This window comes from Dicentrarchus labrax, unplaced genomic scaffold, assembly GCF_905237075.1.
Source record: "Dicentrarchus labrax unplaced genomic scaffold, dlabrax2021, whole genome shotgun sequence".
Classification (NCBI taxonomy): domain Eukaryota; kingdom Metazoa; phylum Chordata; class Actinopteri; family Moronidae; genus Dicentrarchus; species Dicentrarchus labrax.
Window position 1 is genome coordinate 29,947,817 of NW_026136719.1, and position 19,038 is coordinate 29,966,854.

A 19,038-nucleotide genomic window follows, 5' to 3' on the forward strand; every position below is an offset into this window, starting at 1 on the left:
ATGGTTATATTACATTCTAATGCTTTGCTTGGGTTCTAGTAGAATATGCATAATGTGCACTGACGGACAGGGAGGGGTAACGTCAGCTAGTAAATGTCAAGTACACATACAGGACCACACACAGCTTATTAAAAAGCTGTCACTAGGAGAGAAGAAGCTAACAGGATGTACCAGACTTGATGAGGATTTATTACCCACTGCCATCTTTACTAAATGGCATTCTTAGACTCTCTGAGTCTTAAAATAAATCACCCTGCCGATGTATGTGTGTGTGTGTCCATGTGCGTGTATGTGTGTTATTGGGTCACTTTTGAAAAGTTGTTTTGTTTAGCATAGTTTTTGACAAGGTAAGGAATCACAAAGGACACAAAGAGCAGCATCGGTTTAACTTCTGTGTCACTGTACAGTAAATCAAATAATCAAGAGTAATGCTCAGCAGGTAATCTTTTACCAAACTCTGTGGCTCCATTTTACACTTGTCAATATGGATCAAATAGTATATTGTCTCCACTCAAACACACAATGCACTCAGTTGGCTCCAGCAATCAGGGACGCCACAGGAGGGGTACCCTGAATAATTTAGGGGGCCCAGAGCTGAACAGGGACTATGCGGTTTAGATATTTATTGTTTTAGAGCCCCTGAGTTGTTGTCATGTGGGCCTGCATTTCTAGCACCCTGCAGCCGATTAAGACAAGCTCTTTCTGTGACACACCGTAACAGTTCATAAAATAAGCCTGTCTCAAAATGTGAATAACGTCCCTGTTAGACAAAAGGTGAAGTCTCACCATATTTCTCACAACGAAAAGACTGATGAATAGACTTCTAGAAACAGGCAGTCGCTTGACAGCGAAGTAATACCAGCAGAGGTGGAAAGTACCCGGCTCAAATAAAAGTGCTGAAATGTTGAAAATGAATTTTACTTCCCCAGTTTGTGTTCTCACTATTCTGCAAACGCACAGTTTCCACCAGCCTTCTCTGAGATTTGGTCCAGTTTGATAATTTATGCCTTGGGGCCATACCTTCACCTGTATGGCAAGCCCCAAGGGACAATGTTAACAAACCTAATAAGGACCCGACAAAGCTCTAATTTAGAGAACTGTATACCAGGACTGCTGCAATGCTACATCCCTCATCTTCTCTTCCCTTTACAGGTATGTATTTTTTTTGTTTCAGAAGATCTGGAAATGGCAGCATGCTGGTGGCTCCACCTGATCTGTCCAATGGCACAATCTATCTAACCACTATCGCTTCAACTTGAGGAACAAACTACAATTCATTGCTCAACCCTACAGCAGAGTTTCTTCCACTTATTTAACTTTGTTGTGTTAAGCTATACAACAGATGATACTCACTTAGTATAATTAATTAGGACATGTAATGTTTTCATGTATTTTAGTTTTTACAACAGCTGACAAAAATCCTATTCACATGCAACTATTTAGCATTAGCTAATTATTTTGTATGAAATATAATGCTGACTGGTGTACATTTTGTTAGCAAAATAACATATATTGAAAATATCTGCAAACTGATCACTGTATTTTATTTGTTCCCACAATATACACTTCTAGCAACTACAGTATGGCAGGATTTAAGCTTTTATGGTTTCTGCTTAGGGGCTCAAGGAACTTGGTTTATGATTAACAAGCTGGAAGAGCTGTCTCGCAGTCTTAAATGGCCACTAAATAAACATGCTTTAAAAAGTTGCAAGGCTTAAAGATATTAATGGAACGTAAGCAGCATTTTAGACAACTCACAATTATAAAAAATATATATTAAAATGAATAGCATAAACAATAAATAAAATTCACAATAGAAATAATAAAACATGCTGTATTCTGCTTTGTATGAACAACAATCCACTTCGACCTTCTCCCAATGCATTCTGTGTAGTAGGAGAGTCACACTTCCTACATCGGAAAAACATTGCCAGTGAATGTATCCCAGGCAGGAATTACATTTAGTCCAAAACATATTTTGAAGGAGAAATGGTATAAAATACTGATAAAATACAGAAAAATAAGAGTCTGTGGCCTTATAACTTGTGCATGAATGTTGCAGAAATAAACAATGGTGAGAAATCTTTGCATTTGTTTTGTGAAAGCATTGGGTGCCATCACAAATTCAAATGTTGGAAACCATATTACTAACTGTCTTAAAGAGCTCTGGGGCATGGGGTAAATAAATACTGAACAATTAGGTTCTCTTTAATGAGTTAGATTTGTCTGCCTTTAATTTTTTTAATCTGAATAAATGTAGTCTGTAAAGCCTGTCACTCACAATAACTGTGATTTAACACAATTATCACTAGTGAAACAGAGTATTCTTGTACTTTGTTGCTGTTAATAAAATTGTTCCACTGAAGAGAAGGTTGCAAAGCACACACATCATCCCTACTGACCAGAAGCGGAACCAGACAGATGATGCAGTTGGACAGTGACAGAGACATTTTATCAACTCACAACATTACTCTATTTGGCAGTACTATAGTCAGTGTTAAGGCTGCAGTTAGGATTTTATGAAGCTTGGTAAAAACTGTTTAAGAGATATTTCTGACTTTTTTACTCCACACTATTCAGAATGGATGCTGAGTCAGCCAGCAGGGCAGCTGTGACACCATCTTTGAACATAAGTCGGCATATACTTCACCACACACAGCCAAATTAAAGATATCATTCACACAAATAAAAACACGTTTTCTGTTGTAAGTGTTAAAATGACAACTTTTTCATCTGTTTTTATTGAATGCTGGTAAGGATTTTGCACATTCAATAACTTTAAATTGAAGTAGCATGTGTGTCAGCTGTTTAAAGGATAAAGTGATGGAATTCAATCTGCTGAACAAACTGGGAGCAGTCTTCATTTGGAGTAGAAATGAGTGGGGCACCAGTGGGAAAACGCAATATTGTCTGCTCTTCCCTCACTGGACAAGGTCAATTAGAGAAGGACATGGATTGGCAATCAAACCTGACACCAAAGATTGACTATGGTGATTATAACCATGCAGATGGGGGGCTTTAAAGGTTATTAATAATGATTTATGGAATTAATTAAAGAAGTAAGATAGGATTTTGTGCTTTAAATACATTATATAAGTCCAGCTGAGGGAACATTTACCACTTGTGGGAACTCCAGTTATAAATGCAATATGTTCTATGACTGGATGGTTTGTCATTTGGGCTGTGGTGGAGTTATGATTATGATTACAGAGTGACGATGGATTAGCTGAAGAGACGTAACATAAATATCTGATATGAGATTCCTTGGATTGTCCCAGCATTGGGCATGCATCATATATGACACATGCATTGTCTATTAATAAAGACATGGTTTATTTTTAGTCTACATTAGATATCAACATGTATTCTGTCTCCATCTATACTGAGTTTGTTTCTGCACTTCACCTCATTGGGGCTGTTTGTGTCTAATTGTGTTTTCAGCACTGTGGTGTCTTCTCATGATGAATTTGAGTTTATGTGCTTTTTCTTTGTCTGTTCAGCTTTCACTGAGAATGTTAAATACTCACGCAGGACGTGAACAGTGGTCTTCCTGGACCAAAAGTCCTGTGTTTGTTTGACTTATCCATCCACCCAACCTCCTCCATACACAGACTCTCCCACTCTTTCTATTATCACCTTTATATTGTCACCTGACTTTGACAGCACATCAAAACATTCACTACACTAAACAGGCACCTCCAGAAAGGACGCTAGAGGGGTACCTACAGCATCATAGTGTGAAGCTTAGGGCCACTGACAGAGCTGCTTAATTTGTCAGTATACATATAAAACCAATCAAAGCCAAGAAAGAAAGTTTATAGGTACTGCATGTGTGCATGCCTGAACATTAAAACTTGGTGGTGACCCTCTAACCCAGTGGTTCCCAACCTGGGGGTTGGGACCCCCGCTAAGGGTCGCCAAAGTTAGCAAGGCCTTCTAGATTTGAAGGGCTTATACAGGCCTATATCTCAGCATTTCCTTAGTTTAAGAAAACTAAATGAAATTGTTATTTTTAAAGTTTAGACCTGAGCACAAAATATATTTACAGAGCGTACACTCTCTGCATTAAAAAAGTACACAGTTAAAACAACCAAAGAGTTAATAGAACAAAGGGCCAATTTGTCTAAAAAGAAGCCTGTTAAGTATGTATGATTGTTCATGTGTTTAAAAACACATAATGCAGACAGATAATTCAAGAAGTTCATAAAAATATCAAATCTATGTTGCAATATTCAGAAATCAGTTTTACACTGTAATGTGTTGTAATTGTTATGTATTGAATATAAAATAAATATTATATGATATTATATATTATAATAATAATATATAAAATTATAGATGATAGTAAAGAGGTCTCTTAAGGAAAAAGGCTGGAAACCACTGCTTTAACCCCATGGCCCTTCATCTCCTCCTAATCTGTTAGTATTGTTTTTATTGTACTTTGGAAACATTCTTCAAAGATGTAGCCCTAAAGGAGATAGATATGTGAACATTACATAAAAGAAAGGCAGAGTGAATGTATTTTTCTCCGATGGACACAAAACAAAACAAATAAGCAATGGACCACATGTGTATTCTTTTGGTATACTCTTTTGGACATTTTTGCACCTTTCTCTCCCGGTAACACAGCAAAGCTCACATCGATAAGAGTAGGAACACATTTATTTATTCGAAAATGTTGTATGTTATTACCTTCAAGGAAAGTGCAACCCTGAAAAGTGAAGTCCTTTTTTGCCCAGTGGCCATGTAAGACTGCGAGACAGCTCTTCCAGCTTGTTAATCATTCCCCATGCACAGTCAAAACTGACATGATCATTTGATGCATTACTGTGTAATGCTCCAGTAATTATTCTTTCCTTTAACAAGGCAGGCAAGCGAAGCTGGGCTGCCCTCCTTCCCTCCCATGTCTCAGTCATTTATTTCTTCATTTTCTCTCAACTTAGGAACAATCTCAGTCGTGCTGGAGCATGGAGGAAATGTGACCATGGGAGTGGTACTCTTTAGCTAGTCTATAGGATGGCTAATCTGTGTTATAGCACACTGAGCGTTACCTTACTAATACACATGATTGTTGTTTTCAGTGTTTATGTATTCAGGGAAGCTTGACTTAGCATAAATATAATTTTTTGAACTGTTCTATATTCAAACATACACCCACATGTGAGAGCCGCAGATTCAAAAAATGTCTGCTATTGTTGCTCTACAGGCAAAGATAGGGGTTAAAGGGCCTTGCTTAAAGGCACCTGATTGGTACTTTTTGACGAAGGTCAGAGAGTGACTCATTCACTTCCTACGCAGAGGTTTTTCCTTGCCAATCTTGAAATTTGAACCAGATGACCCCAAGGTTGCATGCTTGCTTCTACCTCTGTGGTAAATAGTGTTTCTTGCTGCAGCTCTGGGCGGATTGTCAAAGGTGTCTGAGATACACAGGGTGTAATTACAGGTCAAAACATAGGATGTACCGGAAATTGACAAGTGCAACGTGTTCATGATATTTGATTGCCAGATTTCAGCGAGATCTTACAGATCTAACCATCTAAACTGTACCTTTCTGTATCTACATTCAGAGCTGCAAAGAGGGAGGATTTGTTTTGGGGTACGGTATCTGGATATAGCAGTATAGTTGACGTAGAAGACCTGTTAAGTTATTGTATAGATGATGTTAGCTGACAGCTGGAGCACTTCCAAGGCTTGGATGGACATATCTCCCAATTGAATCCCCAGTACAAAAGATGAGCAACTGTTTTTAAAATGTCCTTTCTAAAAAGTCCATTTTTTATTCTTTTGCATGCTTAATGAAGCGTAGTGTCCACAGACAGCTGTGTAAATCACCCTGCACTTGACTCTCTGAGTCAGTGTGGAGTGATACAAAATGGAAGTGTATCTGTTCTATGAGACTGGAGAATGACAGATGTGAAAAATGCTCCTAAAAAATCCATCAGTCTTGGCAGTAGAGAGTAATTGTCAGTGGTAGTTACACACCTGGGTCAATTTTGGATGAACACTACATTGCTTTAAAAGGTTGCTCAAAAGTAGAGCCAGTTTAACACTGAGCAACATCTATTTACTGTTTTACTGTTTGATCATGCGGAGGTCAATAGCAACAAAGGAGCTCAAATCTGCACTGAACACCCGGGAGGTTGTGATTTTTACAATGACTCCTTCTTTTCTGTGTTTGTGTTTATGTGTGTGTGGTCTTGAGAGAGTATGAGGAGGGGAGAGCCAGTGAGAGAGAAAGAGAGAGAGAGATGAACAGGTATAAGTGAAAGTAGAGGAGGTGAGCCATCGAGAAACACATCCTACATGGTTCAGGAGACTAATTATACAAGAAGGCCAAGCTAAGTCGACCACTTCAGAGAGTCTGCGGGCTACACAGGGACCAAGCGACATGGATACCCCATTCAGAGGAGGGAAACAGCTTCTCATGCATGCCTTATTACCCCAAAGACCAACGTCTGTGGCAGATAAGTCACCTACTCCTTCTAGCCTTGCTCCTCTGCGGACACAGATCCTGTAATGATACATTTCACTTCTGGCGATTTCCAGTTTGATGGGTAGAAATGTGAAAACAAAAAAAGGAAAAAGTGTGCAATATGGGACATCATCTCTGACCCCCATCAAAGAGTTCTCTCTTCACATCCTGTGGTAAGGCGACACAGTGCCAAACCCTCATTTTCCTGCGGTCCATCTCTAATGGGATTTGGGTTTTATATTAAGTCCACCTTCCCCTTCCCACCCTCCCCTTGTCCTGACACTGTGGTGTGAGTGATTTGAATTTAAAAAGTAGCTAAATCCATAGAGCGGGCTTCAAATAGGATTGTGTGCGCCTTTCACTGTTAAACAGGGCCTTCCAGGTAAGCCTGTCCTGTAAAATGACAGAAAAGGTGAGGGGTGCAGTTATGTAGGGCATAGCTTATACACATGCGTGCTCACAAGAGAAAGCTCTCTCTTAGATCGTCTTGTACAAATCACTAAGGCAGATTTTCTGTCTCAGAATTACTGTGGGCCAGCTCTTCATCCAAAGGCAACGGCTGAATGTCACTGAAGGTATTCCATGAACAGTCAATGCACTGTGTTTTTGCAAGTCTCTTTCATTATTCGCCATAATGTATGGCGATGAGATTCTGTTAAATAAATGATTCAAGGTCAGGTCCGGATCAGTTACATAAAGCATTAAACTGGTTTGTTTGTTCTAGCTGCATGCTGGCACCATGGAATATCACAGCACATTTGAAACTTAAGTGTGTTTAGCACATAAATCTTTGAAGTCTTTGAAATGACTCCATTTAAAACAAAGTACGAGTCTTCAGCTAGTCTAACATCCCGTTACATTGTCTTTTGTATTTCCTGTTTCATGTTGGTAACTAATATTTCCCATCATTTCAGTTACTGCCCTCGTGTTTTCTCCCACCCTTGATCATCCACACCTACTGCCCCTGGGTTTTGCCATCAGTGTACCTCGTTCTTCACCTGCCCCTGGTCTTGACCTTTGTTCAACCCTGTTGTACATGCTCCTTGCCAGATTGTCTGTGTTCTGCCTGTTCATTGGTCTCCAGCATTTTTCTCCAACTGTTTTAATTATTTATGGACTTGTCCTGGTTTTTGGATTTTACCTATTCCCTGTCTAGATTTTTAGCTTTTTCTGGAGTGATTTTACTGCCTGGTTCTAAAGTAAAGATTATGACTTTTTGATTTTTACACAGTGTCCTGTGCTTCTCTCTGCGTCTGAGTCTGTTTAGATAGAGACAGCGTTATAGCTAGTGGCTCTGGGAGGCTGTAATTAGGCACAATGACAATGCTCTTGTTTAGCAGGTAATATCCACCATGTTTACCGTCTTACTTAGCTTAGTGTGTTAGCATGGTAACATTTGGTAATTAGTGCAGCAGAGGCTGATGTCATTAGTTTTGTGCCAAAGTCAAGTCAAAGTCAGTGAGACGAAAAGTGATTACTATTCATCCTGAAGGGGACAAAATTTAATGGCAAACCATTCAACGGCTGGATCAGGAATGGAACCTCTGGAAACCATGAGTATACACAATTTTATGCCATCCATCTCATAGACACTGAGATATTTCACAGAATAAGGGAACATTTTTACCTGATGATGAGCATGAGAGGACAAACGATCACCAACACCAGTAGGTTTCATCCTCTGGGGACCATGAATGTCTCCACACTTTTATACAAATTAATCCAGTAAGTGTTCATATATTTCATTCTTGACAGAAGTCTGATGAAAATGTGGTGGACAGACCACCAAAACCTAACCCTGCCCAATGCTGCATTTCAAATCAAATGTCAAATTTATTAAAAGTTGTAAAACTGTTGCTCAGGTGTGTTCTTATTTTCTCAACCAAGTGTAATACAACATTAAAATCTGACCAAGATAAAACGTCTGTCACTTATCTATTGACATGCATTTGTCAGTGTGTGGTCTTTGTCATGCATTCAATCTAAATTTGGCTGACATGTTCAGTGTCATAGCTAATTACAGAAGCAATAGATTGGTCCATTAGTAATTGCCTCTATAGCTCTTGACTCATTTCAACCATAACTAGCTGGGACATTTGCTTTGGCCTGATAACGTGCACAAAGTCCTGCCTTCAGTATGTTACGTATGTTCTGCAGTTTTCCAAGAAATGTTTGCTTTTCTAAACCCTTCACTTGGTATCCAGAGCTGAATTATGATATAATGAACATAATATTGGCATTCCTGTCTGTTTGTGGAAGGTTCCTATTTTTTCCTCTGCTCAGTTATATATATATATATATATATATATATATGTATGTATATATATATTTTTTTTTTTTTTTTTTTTTTTTTTTTTTTGGTGAGGTTAAACAGTTCCAAAGTATTACTACTTTTTGGGAATATATATTTCTCATTGATACTAGCTAATTATAAACATAGCAATGCCCCCTCTTTTTGATACAGGCATACAAAGAAATTGTAATCATATGCAAAACTGTTATCATCAAATAATCAGTTAGTGACGGCTAACTGATTATGATTGGCCACAAACCTCAGGGGCCACAATGGCCTCACAATCTTTCCAGTGGAAGTGTACAGCGGCAACACAAAAAAAGCAGTGCGTCCTACATCTTGAAGAAAATCTTTACTCAGGGTCTACTGACTCGCTTGACAAGAGACCGAATGAACACCAAAAACACATGACGGCGTATCCATTTTCATGACATGTCATCGGTTGACCATAAGATGTGGTTGAGAGTCATTAAGAAAACTGGATGTTGAGTTAAATGGGTTTAAGTTTTTTTTTTGTGTCAAACAGCATCATTTGGACATTTTTCTCACCTTAATAAAAATTTCATCACCTATGAAATTTGTGGTAAGAGCAGAATTTATTTCAAACATTGCAAGGTTAATCAGGCCACACAGCGCTGCAACAAAAGAAAGGAGAAAGTACTGCAATCGTCTATCACCAGCATTTGTGTCAGGCTGCACTATATTGCTTTATTATTATGGTCCTTATTTATTATTTTCATTTGCAGCTTGAAATGTCGACCCAACTTGTGTTGTACTCAAACTGATAAATCATTTCTCCTGAATAAAGGTACATTCTTACACAGTAAGTTATTTTCAATTCAGCAATGTATTTCAGAAGGACACACCTGCTTGCACAATGCCAACAACAACAACAACAGTTTACTGATGTCAGGCCAAAGATATTATGAAAAGAAATTCTGTTTGGATGAAGAGGACATTGGCCATGTGATTATGACAGACTTACATTCACATTTGAGTAGTCTTTTGTTTAGTTCAGTAAGAAAATATGACAACCTCCAGAATAATTCTACAACTGGAAATGTAGCTACTTAAATTACATTGTCAATACATATTTTAGCTTTATATGTTCACGAGATTACACCAGTGCATTACTCAAATGCTTTTGTGATAGAGCATGTTTACCCATGAAAACTCTTAAATCTAGAAGTTTCATTTCTCAAAGTAAATACAGACACTACATCTACTCCTCTTCCAGCACAAGCACAGATACAGAATATAGCTCAAATCCTGACTAATAAAACATGCATACATATGCAGACTCTGAACTACATGCTCTCTTTTCTTAATGAGAAAAAAAAAATCCTCCTCTCCAACAGTCCCCGAGTGGCAAAAGCTCCCACGTCTTCTTCCACCTCCTGTGAGTCCCTGACGATTGGCTACAAAAATCCAGAAGAAAGGTTTGGATATAAATCAAATTGGGGCACCCTTGTAGCTCTTAACTTACATTTTGTTCTACTTGTTTAGGTAAATCAGCAAAATCACAAAGCATCTCTTTCTATGTCCTTTGCTATGTAAACTGTGAGTTACCATAATAATGATCAAGGTCAAACCTAAAAGTTCATGTTCACAGAAAAATCATCAATGCCTGTATCAAACACATTACTTACACACTCTTATCTTAGCCTACAAGGACTGCAGAGTCCCTTTAAACTGGTTACTTATGCAGCACATCTGCAAAACAGGAGTGGAAAAATTCTCACAAGCAACTATCACACTTTCTGCACAGGCTCATCCTCAGTCAACAGGTGACTGAACAACCAATAAATGCAATAGTGGAGAAATCTCAAATTACCCCAAAAACTGCAAGCTCTGTCCCGGCAACTGTGTCCATGTAGACAGTACACCATAACTCAACAGCCATGCAAACAGCTATGCAAACAACCTGCAGCAATATGACTAGCCTGCTGCGTTCTTGTTATTGAGTTAAACACACACAGACGGCCACAGAGACACATTTGACCATCGGGAAAGAAACCAGGGAGCAAAGAGACGGACAGACAGATGGTACAGAGAGAGAGAGAGAGAGAGAGAGTGTATCTGAGTCATGTTATTTCAGGTCAAAGTCCATTCTCATTTCTTTCATGTAGATGAAGAATCCATATAATCACCAAGAGGGGCCACATCCCCAATCACCAAGGGTAAAAAGTGCAGATCTAGAGCCAGTGTTTGGTTTGTCCGTTCTGGGTTACTGTAAAAACATGGCGGTTTAACATGGCAGCCTCCATAGAAGAGGATAATATGTAGATAAGACCGGCTCATTCTAAAATAATAAAATCACAACAATTCTTATTTTCAGGTGATTATACACTAATGAAAACATACCTTAATATATATATTCGATTCTCTGCCAATATATCCTCCTAAATGTTACACACTGGAACTTTAAACCAATGGTGTATATTTTTCATAATAGTTCATGTGAAATGAACCCCACCTTGTACCGCCACAGGTCCTATAAGACAAATTCTACCAGCAAGTATGACTTCATCCCTCTAACCTCACAACCTTTGAAGTTTATGACCATTTATAGGAGTTTTTCAGTCGAAAAATCCAGCACTAAAAACCAAAATCTTCAGTGTATCGGTTGGAACTTGGGGCTGACAGTTATCAAAGAGTGAGAACAAATTTACATTCCCTAAAAAGGTCAATTTTAATTGATAGTCCGTCAACATTATACACTTGTTTTCAGAATAAAGGCTATGCATAAAAGCATGGAAATTCTATAAAAAACATTTAATTAATAACAAAAGGACACCACATTTAGGGGGGGCATCTGTTTGGATGGAAACAGAGATCAAAGTTGAGGCTCAGAAGCAAAGATTCATTGCAGGGGGGCTCTTTCACATCCATGAATGCCCCCTCCTGCTCTTCACCCCAGGCTAGTTTGGTTTTATTGGCAGCAGTGAGAATGGCAGCAAATTTTTTTCTAAAAAATTCCATCCCACCGGGGCCAAAAAGATCCGTAATTGTCAACTGCTTTTATGTGCCACCCTCTTATTGCCTCCATGTTGTCCTCTTGTCTGAAAACACTCGGGATCCAAATGCAACTTTCAACTCCCAGAGAGAACTTTTCTGGATTTATGGAGAGACCTGACAGTCTGATCTTTTGCAAGTTGTCCTCAATGTGAATGAGTGCTCTTGCCATGAGTTTCTGAAGATGACAGCGTCACCCAGGTAAGCTGCTGAAATTGATTCTGTGCTAGAGAGAACTTTTTCTATTAAGGTTGGAGAAACCTGGCCTCTCCTGAGACAGATGTAGTAGCGTGATGATCTATAACTGTGGCACTCTAAAAACAGATGTCTTGGCTCAAAAAAAAAAAAAAAAAACAGTTTGCATCAATCTTTTTCAGCCAATGAACCAAATTGAGTTAAGTTAGGGGAATGAGCTTTTCCTCTTGGATTGAAGTTATTATTTATATATTTTTTTCTTTAAGTATTTTTTTGGCTTTTTATTGCCTTTATGATAGAGACAGCTGAAGATAGACAGGAAAGGGGGGCAAAGAGGGGATGACACGCAGCAAAGGGCCGCAGGTCGGATTCGAACCCTGGGCCGCTGCAGCAAGGACTCAGCCTCGGTACATGGGTCACCAGCTCTATCTAACCTAGCTAACCGGGCGCCCTGGAACGAAGTTATTTTTAATTACCACCTACTTAATAATTGGTAGCATAAACATAAGCTATCAAGTCAATTACTGACTTTAGTTGTTCCAGCTAGTTTTTCCACATTTAAAAGACTTGTTTTTTTAAGTGTCATGTACTTAATTAGCACAATTATATAATGTTGGGTGCATGAAATGGTACCCAGTTCTCCAAGGGAAATATATTGGTTGAATTTGTTTGACAACAATTTGTCATTGTAGCATTTTTTTACATGGTTGATTGTTTTTAATGAATTGCACAGTGGTACAGATATTTACTATCAACACATTAAAAAGTATTTACTAACTAAGACATTTCTATCTGGAATAACTGTTGTTGTTGCTGACATATAATATTTTAGGTTGATATGGGCAAACTTTACAGCAAACATTTGCTTATTTACACATCCAGCAGATACAGAGCAACACTATTGTTCATTTGGAGTCATGTTTCTGGCCACAAGTCGAATGCCAGTCCAATATTCATTTTCCTTCAGCTCTGTGTTGCTAAATTATCCACGATGTTCACCAGCTAGTCGCTGACAGAGTTTGCCTACCATTTGCAGATGGTAGATAGATTTTTTTTCCTTCTGTGGCCTAAAACAATGAGACCTGTGAGAGTGAACCAAAATAGTAGTAGTAGTAGTACTATAATAGTTGAAGATCGCACAACTAAACAATACGCTGAAAGTCCCTATAAAGTTCCATAAATGTGAAGGGAGCTGCAGAGTCTCTACAGGGCCATCACCATGAGCAATACCTTTCACAATACACATTGTCATTTTCTATGTCATTATAAAAAGAAATTCTACTAAAGCGCTTTAAACTGTAGTGATGCAACCAGATTTGAATCTCTATTTAATAAAATGGCAGTTGTTAAAAACTTAGAAAGGACTTACAAGGATTCCCAAAAAGCTGGTGCAGTCAAATCCAGAATGGTCATGGCAGGATGGTTATCATATGGAGTACTTTACCTCCATTTTTTGTCTCATCCACTCTGTAGCCATCTCTCCTGTGGAAAGACAAAACATGCTGTACTGCAACATGGGCAATTTGCTCCTCCAGCCTTTGAAGGTTCTACCTGGAATTAAGATTTGTCGCTCTTCTGGGCAGAGTCTGTCCCACCACTGATACTTAAAAGGGCACAGCTCACAGAAAGTCAGGCCCCTCCAAACACTATTCTAGCATGTAGGGCAGCCTACATAGCACTGCATTTCTCCCACTGGAAGGGCACCCCAGAGGGCACGTTTTATTTATCATAGGGGCATGAGGGCACTTTTGCTATAGTCCTTTTGAACATGGGGAGGATAATCATTCTCACTTGACGCTCTGAGAGATCTGTGCTTTTGCAGGGCTTCCTGAAGTGTACAGATGGAGAGCTCCTTTTGTGCAACCTTCTGCATTCTGGCCTGGATGTGTCTTCCTGCCTACAGTGACAGAAAATGGAGACGAAGGCACCTTGCCACCTTGCCACATTTTCTGCCTTGATACTAGTTCATTCCTGGATCTGAAATAAAACCCCACAGACCCACAAAGTTGTCCTCTGGCTCCAGTGGGGCTAGCTGGGTCTCACAAAAGAAGGTCTAGTTTTCTGTTTCAAGGTAGTGTAGGTCTCCAACACTTTGTTACTGTGTGGGCCATTTTTCTGATCATGTTCCCTGACCCATACTCTGACCTCTGGTGACAGCAAGCAACAGAACTGTTCAAGGATGAGAATCTCACCAACCTGTTCTGTGGTTCTGCTTGGTCACCTCCACTTGTGGAAGAGTTCCCTTAGTGGCAGACTTCCCAGGGGGCCGTGTCCTGCTTGATGTCAAGCTCTGTGGGCTTCAGTCTGAAGACCTCTACAATGATTCCACACTTGGTTTACAGGGCTGTGCAATATATAGAATACATCATATTTTTTGTAGCTGACAACTGTCACAACTAGGAAACTCAGAATTGGACCCAAACATATAACTAACTAAAATTTGGTGATTTAATGTAATAATCCACTTAGTAGGTACAGGTACAGATGCAGCTCCAAGAAATGCTAAAGCAAAAAATTGAAAAAGCAACTAGAGACAAAGTAACCAGGGATTAAACAACGAGGAACAAAACCAAAGCAAAGTATCCAGAGACACTATCAAAAACAAACTGACACAGAAGCAAGAAAACATAAAGACTGAATACACAGGTGAGGGGAAACATAACAAGACACAGGTGAAAATAATCGAGGCGGGGCAAACAATCAAAACTGGAGGGGAAATAGACAAAGACAGGAAGGAAAGTAAAACAAGACTCAAAAACCAAAACCATAGCCACAAAAAAAAAACCCAAACCATGACAACCAAGTGTGTTTGCTGCAGGTCGCGTTATATGAAGGGCACCATGTTGGCCATTTGCATTTTTTGTGCATTTTGCAGCCACCGTAGTTTCTCCTTTGGGCCTGGAGGGGAGGGTGACGTGAGGGAGTTGCGTTCTGCAACTACATTGTAGAGCGTTTATTTTATTAAAACATGTAGAGCATGACACAGAATCGTCTGATACCATCATTGTTGTCTGGCAATAAGGATGCCTAATCATACCTAGTTAGTTGATATTACATTGTTTTATGGTCTGTAAATCACATGCAACATTGTGTGCAGTGCCGCTGAGCAGACAGGTTGATACTGGCTGACTCCATGCAGTGTACTGTGATCTCAATGTGGAGATTTGGATTTACTTATTACGTTATCTACCTGGGGAGTGTTTAGTTTGATCTTTAGTACGTAGAAATATTAACACCAGTTTGTTAAAGCAACACTTCTGAGCTAATGTCATAGATTTGCATTGCAAATACTGAAACTGTACCATAAGATACAAATGTTTACTGTGTTTGTGTGTTTGTGTGTGTGTGTGTGTGTGTGTGTGTGTGCGTGTGTGAGGGTGAGAATGTCTTGAGTGACAGTGATTATGAGTTCACAGAAGTACAGATGAGCAAAGAGTAAATGATAGCCTGCAGAGAAGGAAATGAAGGGAAAAGGAAGATTGCCGGTGCCTTCATTTACTTAACGCCATGTGATAGGAAACATGTGATGAACCGTGTTTAATTCTAACCACAAAATAACTTTATCATTTGGTGTTTCCTTGCAGAACTGGCCTACATCTGCTGCTCAGCCAAACAAAACTAATATCTGCTTTGCATCAGAAATCTAACAGTGTTTTCAGTTCCCGCACATCCACAAACGCATCCCTTAAAAATGAATTGTTTTTCTCATTGACAAGCAACACATCACACTGACGTCCACATGAGAAAACTACTAATGATGGCCCCTCACCTCAAAAGTATTCTGCTTCCTCAAATGATCCTTATTTCATGATATTATATCCTTGCTTAATCTCGTTTTTTTCTCTTAAAATCACTTTCCTAAGTCCTGCAATATTATAGTGCTACAATATAGACATTCTGAGAAGCTTATGAACAGGTGCCATCCTGTGCCATAGACAGCCCTAGTGTGCCATTTCAGACTCTTTAAAGCAATATCTCACTTTTGTAGGACATTTTAACTTTTTGCACACATGCCTCAACCACTGATATTGGCTGCCCCAGGTACCCATAATACCTAATTAGCTTTCAATTTGAAAAATCTAATCTTCTAATCTTCTTTTCTTTAGCACAATTTACACCCATGTGAGGAGGTTTCTTTCTCTCTGTACAGCATACTACTTTACAAGAAGTAATTTTGCCTTGTGCATACAGTGAAAAATACTAGAAACATTATGATACAACACTATGAGATTATTCTTAAATACTTACTTATTGGCAGAAAGTAATATAATATTTAAAGGTTTTCATTAGTGTATAATCACCTGAAAATCAGAATCAATGCATTTTAGAATAAGCTATTTTTAGAGCCTATCCCGTTTTTACTTGGAATTTAATTTTCGGCAGTATATTTTATTTCCTACATGTTTTCCTTGTTTTACATGGTTTAAATTCACTTTAAATTGATTATTTTAACTCACTAAGTTCATCCTCGAGTATTTGCATCAGGTCCCATGCAATGGACCAAATTCTGGTTTAGCATAATTTCCATTCCAACTAATCAGCTAGGCAATGGCATCTGCTCTTGCCAACTCCTGGAAAGTCTGAATCTGTGTGATGAGCAGAGTGGACGGAATGACATCCGGCTTGTAATTAATCTATAGGCATAAAGCAAGCAACGTTATGAGAATGTTTAGTCCAATACTGACAGACTTACTGTTTCATTGGTGTGGCCCTCTGAAAGATGAATTGTTGTAAACACATTTTAGAAGAATGGAACCATGAATTATGTGTAACAACTGATAAAGTTTACTAGATAAACTATGATAGTGTTGCTGTGGAGCAGAAGGCTTGTATGTATAAAACCAGACATTAGACATTTTTAAAAAACAGTTTTTACAATAATTGAACATGGTATTGTCAAGTTGATATTAGTTTTTAAATACCTTTCACTTTTTTAACCCACAGACATACGTAAAGTGACCAATGGCATTGATTTATGAAAATATAAATAAAAATGAGAAGGATAAGATAAGACAATGATGGGATGAAATAAACTATTGAGTACAAAGAATGAGTAACATATTTTTAAATCACTTACCAATCTGCTGCTTTTAACGGTGCTGTACAAATAAAGTGTATTATTATACTATGACTATGAACAAACTTTACCAACTTCCAATATTCTCATTTCAATGTAAAACACTACAGGAAGATTACTTTGATATTCCCTTAAGGATAAAAAACACTATATTGTGTTAGTAAAATGTCATCCCAGATTTATCAGGCCAGCAAACATGACAACAGCCCACCAGCAGTCTTTTTGTGGCCGAGATGAGACATGATCGCCTCTGAAGTGTGAGGACATTTCGGCACCGGCTAATTAATTGTAATAAGGCAGGCTGGCACGTACGTTGGCAATGACAGCCATGGGGAGGGTGGGTGTATGGGTGGTTGGGGGTGCATGGGGCTCGGCTTCGCTACTAAAGCCAGTGTGGAGTTTGAGGTGTCAGACCGCTGCGCTCCAGAGACTTGCTCTGGCACTCACCTAGATACACATCTGCTCTGATTAATCGCCTGCTTCGCCCAGTGCATACATTTCATTATCAGCTTTAAGTGGGCAAAAACAACAAGGATCGGGGCATTGAGCTGTGACGAGAGCAAAGATGAAAGGGGGAAATATGAGCGGAATACACTGGGTGTGTCAAAGATGTGGATTTCCTTCTTAGTGACATTAAATAATTTTGACTTTTATCAACCTCTACTGACAACCAGTTACCACCGATCTTATCTGCTCATACACGAGTCCCTCAACCCTTTCATCCCCTTGAGCCACAATGGTTTGCTATTACCAGTACAATCAATACATACAACAAAAACATCTAGTAAATATATACCAAAAATGAAAAACTGCTTTGTCACGAGAACCTTTTGACCATTTATGGTAAAGTATATGACATATTTTGCTCCCTCGCAGCGTGTTGTTCTAAGAGGGGGTTGCTTAGCACCTGGTTAAGTAATGGTAGAGTCACCAGTATGATCAAAGCTCATATAAAGCATTCACAGATATATTCAATGCAGGTGCTCAGGGTTAAGAGCCGTGTTCAAGGGCAACCTGCTACATGCTTCCCAGCATTCAAAAGGTGGAGAAACTGCATTCCATGAGTGAAAGCAGTTTAGATGAGGGAGCTTTACCCTCCACCACATAACTGATGAAGGATGAACACTTACTCAGGCTACATCCAAAGGTAATTCACCAAGATTCTCTTGTCCATCAGCTCTTTCATTGATTTTACGATTGTTCGTGTCCTTGCTTGTCAAGAGCAAAGCGCCTCTGAGTTTGGTTTTCAAAAATGTAAGAAAAACTCAAAAGAGCATGGTACAAACCATTCCTTGTCACACGGACTGTGTATTTTTTGTCAAGCATATTCACAGATTCAACATAGAGCAAGACTGCCATCCCCTGGCAGCCTCTGTTCATTACTTTTACCCGTACAGACTGTGTGCTGCAGAGGGCACCAAACTTGTAAGAAAGAGCGGAGAAAGAGCCTGGTGTTCAGCCGTCAGAGCACAGCAGTGGAACTTGAAATGAAATGGGTCAAGGAGATTTAGATCTGGGCCATTATTGTCAGAGAGAACAATGAGCATAGACTTTAGAGTAATTGGTAGAAAAGGGTAAGCATTTGTCATGTTAGTTCAGACTGGGTTCTGCGCATACCTAATAGGCTTTCACACAATTTACAAAGGCATATTTGCTTTATTGCAGCCATTGCCATATTTGCTATCCCCAAGTATAATTAATATGTGTCACCCTTCAGTTGCTTGATAAAGACACCCGCTTTCTCCGCTTTAAAACCCCACAGACTTACACAGTAAAGCCTTCAATTATGTTGCATAATTACATTTTTACTCATGCAATATTTCATATTTAGCAATTCTGTTTCAAAACAGATTATCAATCAATCATTAATCTTCTCTTGCTGTCATTCAAGCATCAAAGTGCAAGAATTGTGAAATCTAATTTTAGCCAGAAATTGAAATGTTGAAATGCTGACCTGATGGTGGCACTATATGCAAAGTTGAGGGA